This window comes from Notechis scutatus, chromosome 2 (genome assembly GCF_049901735.1).
Source record: "Notechis scutatus isolate UNSWTSFEM ecotype Mainland chromosome 2, rNotScu1.2, whole genome shotgun sequence".
Lineage (NCBI taxonomy): Eukaryota > Metazoa > Chordata > Lepidosauria > Squamata > Elapidae > Notechis > Notechis scutatus.
This window is the reverse complement of record NC_142010.1, coordinates 136,570,879-136,577,773: the sequence shown is the minus strand read 5'-3', so window position 1 is coordinate 136,577,773 and position 6,895 is coordinate 136,570,879. Positions and strand designations below refer to the sequence as shown.

At 39.5% G+C, this 6,895-nt stretch overlaps 1 protein-coding gene across 1 annotated transcript in view; it reads left to right on the top strand.

The window, feature by feature from the left end:
- The first annotated feature begins 498 nt into the window (after positions 1-498).
- Positions 499-6,895, top strand: part of TAC3 (tachykinin precursor 3) — a 28,284-nt gene continuing 21,887 nt past the window's right edge. The window contains exon 1 of the mRNA XM_026683866.2: positions 499-785. The gene's annotated coding sequence lies outside the window, so the exon portion shown is untranslated. The remainder of the gene's footprint in view (positions 786-6,895) is intronic.

Below are 6,895 nucleotides of genomic sequence, written 5' to 3'. Positions count from 1 at the left end.
GAATTTAGCTTGAGGGAGCCTTTGGACAAGTTCTTTAGAAAAAAATTCTGCTGCCACTGCTGTGTATTATTGACATCTTGGATATGGGCGATGACAAAAAACTTGTGGTAATAGCTATGAACTAGATATGAAAACGATCTATGTGCATGTGTGTCTAAATATGTTCGAAATCAGATTAACAGAGTTGGAAGGGACCTTGTAGGTCTTCTATCTAGTCCAAATCCAGGTGGATTAAGACTTGGCCAGTGAAGGGCTACATGGCCATTTTCCTGCAAAGGTAGACCTCCAGCCAATGGATGGGCATAGCGGAGACTGCGAAGGTGTTGTGGAGGCTACACATTACGAGGTGGGATATATGCATGCGCGCAATCGCTATCTGACAGGTATGATGCCATCTACGGGATCTGTTGCGTTTTATCACTATGTGTGCGTGCGAGCCAGTGGAGAAACTTGTGCAACGGTCGGCGTGGGCGTGCGGCGCGAAAAGAGGTTGCCTTCTGTGGGTCCTTCCTCCCCCACCCCCCTATCGGCGCGCAGCCCGCCCTTTATTAAAGTGGCGGGAACGGGCGGCGAGAAACTCTTGTCGTCGACTTTGGGCTTTGCCTCCAGTCTGGTTGCTGCTGCTGCTGCTGCTGGGCGAGAGGGACGCCAAACTCTTCGCCCGGGAGCCCGAAGCCGAGGAAAGAGCCTCTCTTTTCTGCCCGTCTCGGCAGAGCAGCTCTCGCCGCCGACACGGAGACGGTCCGCCGAGGCTGCTAGCGCGCTTGCCCTCCTTTCTTCCTCAGGTAGGATTTTGACGGCAATGGAAAAGCTAGCGACTTGGGGCGAGAGCAACAGAATGGGGAAGCGGAGGGATATGTGAAAGTTTGTTCTAAGTTTATTGAGCATGGTGGGATTATTATTATTATTATTTGGGCAGTCTCGCCCGGCTGGCACTCTTCCTGTCTTTGCGATCTAGTTGAGGTCTTTGAGAAGAGTTCCACAGGGGCATTTTGTTTTATTATACTGTCACATCATCCACCGCCGATACTAATGAAAAGTGAATGACGGACGGGGAGGGAGGGGTTGTAGGGAGGCGGTTTTTGAATAGACTAAAGAAAGCGCTTCTTCCCACACCATAAATAACCTAGGGAATTTGTTACCGCGTCCGCTAACTTGGATGGTTTAAAAAAAGGGGGGGGGGGGATTGGATAAATTCATGAAAATTCAGTATCACCTGTGGGTCTGGGGCTAAATGTCAACTGCAAGGGAATAGCGGCGGGAGTGGGAGTACGGTATGTCACTGTCTCCTGCCTAGTTAATTGTAAATTTAACATTGGGAGCATCGGATTGGCCACTATGCGAAAATGCCTTAAATTCAGCCTATTCGTATGTCTTTAATGACTAAAAGTATATAAGCGTGCTAATTTGCAATTAAGGGCAGCATTTATAAATGCCGGACTGAAGTTCCCAACAGTGTAATGGATATCTAAACAGGAGAATTAGGAATAGAGTAGAGAATGAAAGGGTCAAATGATCGTTTTAGCGAGTCACGGAGGTGTGATACGGTAACATCATTTAACTGTTTGAATAGCTATAATGCATAAGACATTGCAGAGTTGAAATATAGAAAAAGAGACTGTTGAATATGTGGAGAAATTGCTTAACAATATAAGTTAAAACTGCCTCCAAAGGTGGTAGATTCTCCTTTGCTTGAAAGTGCTGAAGCAATGTCAGAATGGTAATCTGTTAAAGGTTGAATCATTTCCCCCTTGTCCTGGGACTGTACCAAATGAACTGAAAAAAAAAACTATTCCAGATCTAAAATGTTATGATTTTTCAATAATGGCATACCTGGTCTGATACTTTGGGCCAGATTAAGATTGGTAGCAATTGTCCTTCTGCTTGATAGCATAAGAGACAAACATTTAGACAGACTGGCAGTGAGCACTGGTGTGCTTGCCTCTTCCTGGCCAGTCCCTTCCTAACCCTACTTAGAATTTAGTCATGCTGAGTCCACAATAATGGTGGTGAATGGCTGATCAAGTTTTGAAAGTCCTGCTGTTTTAATTCAGATGCTTCCACAGATTTCATGCATTTAAGAATAATTTTACAAGGCACAATAGCTATGTTCCTTAAAACACTGTATCTTTCATACCCGTGCAAAATAGGATGCCTAAATGGAGTTATTTGATTAAAATGATTTCATAATATTCTGGTCTCAATTTGACTCTATCTATGCATGTGCTATTCCCAGTATGCAAAATTAAAATCCAAGATACTATTTGAGATTGATTGTATTAGATAACTAATGTAACCAAAGTGCCATAGGTTAGAATTCAAAGTAAAACAAAACTGCAACTGTAATAAAATCTCTGCCAAATCTTCATGTATACCTTGATAAGGTACCATGGAAAATACTGAGCTATCGCTGCTATTGGTAGTATTTAAAGCAGCTACAAGCACTATATGACTGAGGTGCAGTTAAATGTTGCAATGCAAATGTGAACAAGCAAAAGCTTAGGTGTGGAAAAGCAGATGAATGGAAAATCTAATAGCACATTTGTTTTATATGGCATTATAGTCTTAATATAAGCAAATGTAGGTCTGTCCAAATGTATTCTTCACAGAATGACAGAACTGAAATTAAAATACAGGTGTTTTGCTTAAATAAATATAAGAGAACTTCATGGGCCTTTGCTATTATATTATTTGTATGGATACTGTACAAGTCACACAATTAAAAAGTTTATGTGCATGTTAAGAAAAGTCACACATATATTATTTTAAATTAGAATTGGTGGTTATAAATGTGATCCTTAACTTATTCATCCAGCCTACAAGCTTCCCTTTTGTTAGAATTCAAAAGTACTTACTATTCATATGTAAAACATATGAAAAGGATCAAAATCTCTAAGAAATTTAAATGCAATTTGAAAACCGAAGATTTATTGCAAACATCCAAGTCACACTTTAAAACAAGTTTAAAAAGCTAACTATGGAGTTAAAAGAGTTCTAAAACACAACTGTGAACAGAAAAGTGTACGTACAAGAAGTTAAAAGGCCAAAAGGCGGACAGATTCTTTCTTTGTAGAATGCATCAGATGAACCTGAAGTATGCATTCATAGAATTCATACATTCTATATAGGAAAGTTGGTGATACTATGTGTGAAAAGTTGTTTTGTATTTATTTCCTGCTCTCCTAAAGCAAACCTAATTCCTTTTTAGGAGCCCCCACCAAACATATAGCTTGTTTGAATGTATTTTTTGTGAGCATTTATTAAAACAGAAAAAAAAAACTATTGAAATATATCTGAATCATAAGGATATCTGGATTATAGTCAAGATATATTATTAAAGACATATCTATATCTGTGAATGAACATAACATCAGTATATCAAAAGCAATGGAAAAGGTTTTGCTTCTATGAATATAAAATAGCAGTAATCTTGATTATAAATCTAGAGTGTAACGTTTATAAGGATTAAACTAGTAGATAATTAGCTGATTAAAGCCCATTGGACAGAACTGCAGCAAAAGTGAATAGTTCTTCACCTACAGCTTGAAAGTCATTGAGTGATCCCATCAACTGTGTTGTAAGTTTTGTTGATTGGGAAAGAATTAACTCTTTATAAAAGATTGCTTGTATCATCTTTCCATATATCCCCAGTGTTGGAAATCATTATGACAACCTTTATATATAAGACATAAATGCCTATTATCAGACAGAACAAAGAAAGAGGACTTTCATATAGGAGGCTGCACAAAATCTGAAAATTTAAAATGTTATACCATAAACTTTGGGTATGATTTTTTTTAATAGCACACAGAATTAATATAAACTCTGGCTTGACTGTGACAAGCTAAGTGATGTATGCCAATAACAAAGAAGGTAAATTAAAGGTAGAATTCCCAGCATTTTATCTCACAAAACCTATGTTAGCTCTCTTAACTATAACACAGGCAGCCAGTTAGTAAATTTGAGAGTACTTACTGCAAGAGAATGAAAAAATGATTGAGAACATGATGATGATGATGAGGAGAGGACTGTTGTTATTATTATTTAAAAACTTAAAATGGTTCTCAGAAGAGTAGCTATCATCAACTAGAGCCATAAACTGGAGTAGCAGAATATTATAAAGAAGGAAAAAGCCAAGCCAAGATCACCTATTTCCCCCCCCCCCTCTCCAATAAGACCCTCACCTAACTCCTCTTTAGACAATGGCTCAATTCCTCCAAATGAAAGCCCTCACTGTAAGGCCTCACTGTATGCTTATAGCTTAGCTATTTGAACTGGAGTAAACCTATTCTAAGAAATTGCCCTCACGAATGTACAATTTTACATGTAGACAACAAATGACACTCTCTTAAAGAAGACTTGGAGTATATTGAGATGTGGAGACTGATATAAATGACCTTCCAACTCAAGGCTTCACAATTGGAAATTGTAATGAATTATTAAGGTTAAGTTTGTTAGGGTTAACAGAGATATGACAACCCAGTAGTTTCTATCGGAGGAAGGAATCTTGTATTCTTCAACCTCTGCAACTTAGGGGCAAACCCAGACCCAACTACCTCGCCAGATAGTAGAATGCTTGATGTATATCACAATCTCACAGTTAAGCTCCACTCTTATATAATAAACATAAAAAGACCATCCGATCAGGAAGGATCAATACTCTAAGAAATTGTTCGATCAATCCTGCATTGCTGCCAAAACAGCACTACCTGGCTCTTACACTACCCTGTTTAAGGTCAGCTCTCCAGATTCCATTCAAATTCAAAAGGAGAAAAGGAAATAACCTCAAAAGGTTATTGCTAAGGAAAAAACCTCAAAAAGTTCAACAGAAAAAGTGGTCTCAATTAATTGAAGCCACAAGATCCAAAAACTTCTCCTTAGTCTGACATACCATAACAAACTGTTACAACAACAACAACCCACAACTCCATTGTAGCATTTACATCAAGTATCTGTGTACATCACTTCCAAGTTCTTTATTGAACTGGCATGCTAACACCTGCTTGATATCACCATCCTCATTACCATTGCAGTGACCCCCAATCACATGCAACGAAGTAAAAAAAATACCATCAATCAGCTTAAGTGTGGTAAAGCTCCTGGGAGTGATTGTATTCCCTCCTGTGCTAATCAAATCCAACTCAAATTGGTGGGCTCCCCTATTGGCACTTCTATTTTCACATATCAACCACCCAGCCAAAATTCCAAAGGTCTTGGGGGGAAGCTCTAATAATCCCCGATACAAAAAGGGTGACAGAAATAACCCAGCCAATTATAGAATAATTAGCGTATTAAATATCATTAGCAAATTGTATTCCAAGTACTTCTCTATGGAGATTCTCAAGTCATCCAGGTCATGGTTGTCCCAAAGGTGCTTTTTTCAAGAGGTAACTGGACTCTCACTTTGGGACACTCTGAGCAGATCCTCCGTAGGTAAAAGACTCCTGCTCCCAGTTCATTAATAGTACAATAAAACTGGGCTTAGAGTATGTTCTGACTCAACCGGGTTCCAAGAGAGCAAACACAAAACAAAGGCAGCAGCCCCCACCTTTTAAGAATCCTGTTTCTTCACAGATAAAAGGCTGCTTCCAACTAATTAGCTCTGACAAGAAACAGCCTTGCCAAGTTGTCAAGGCTGCCAAAAACCCAGAGATAAGAACGAATTTACAAGATTTTTCAAATACTAACTATGATGTCCACGAGGCTGAGCTTCAGAGCGTCTTTGCCTTCTGCAAAAAACGCTTCTTCAAACCTGGCTTTGATCCTCTTGAGGGAGGAGCCATTACCTTGCAGCCTTACTCCCGAGTCGCCTGTGCTGCTGTAACTGCTCTCCTACGATCAATCCTGCACGCACACGCACTTGGCACAGGCTCCTTGGGAACTTCCTCATCACTGCTGCCAGCTCCCACAATCTCTGAAGGCAGCAGTCCACTCCCTAATGGTCCTGGCCCCTCATCCGAGTCTTTGCTCTCCTCCACCGTCCGCACCTGCTGCCGGCTAACCACAACAGAGTAAGATGCAACTGGGAAGCAAACCTTTCCAACTCTACCGAGTCCATCAAGGGGGTGAAACAAGGATGAATCCTTGCACCATTGCTTTTTAACATATACATCAATTCTCTGACCAAAATCCTCCACATGGTGGACATCCACGCTCCAAAACTAGCCAACAGACATCTCCCAATTTTACTTTATGCTGGTGATGCAGTTCTCCTCTCCTTGTCTTTTGTAGGCAGGAAGCGGGCACCGAGAACCCTGGCCTTCTACTGTAATGAGGAACAATAATCTATTACCACAAATCTATAGTGCTAGTCTTTTCTAACAAAAGACAAAAATACAAATGGACAATTAATTCTCATAAAATGGAACAGGTTAAGTACTTAGACATAGTATTTCAGGCCTTGAGAAAATTAACAGCCCAGGTAAATTATGTGTCTTCTATTGCCCAAAAGAGTTCACAAACAATAATTGAATTTCATAGGTAACAAGGGGCAAATTATATCCCAGCAGCACTTAAATTGCTTACAGCAAAAACGGTTGCTCAACTGTTATATGGCATACAAATTGGGTCATAAACCTGAAGGTTTAGGAAGCAGTTCAATCAGATTTTGTCAGGACCTTGTTTGATGCTTCAAAATGCACCCCCAATGCAGAACTGATTTTGAAGCTAATTATTAAGGCTTAGGCCTGAATAGGATCCTAATCTCAGGCCTTAAGGAACATATTGCCATATGTGGTAGACTTGTATAAAAGCTAAAAGATATTGGAATAAAATACACACGTGGTTGTAAAAAATTATTAAACAACATATAGATTTGAAGCCTGAAATATTTTTATTAGGAATGGTACCTGAAGGTTATAGTAAAGAAAAAAACATGCTTGATTATACATGTATT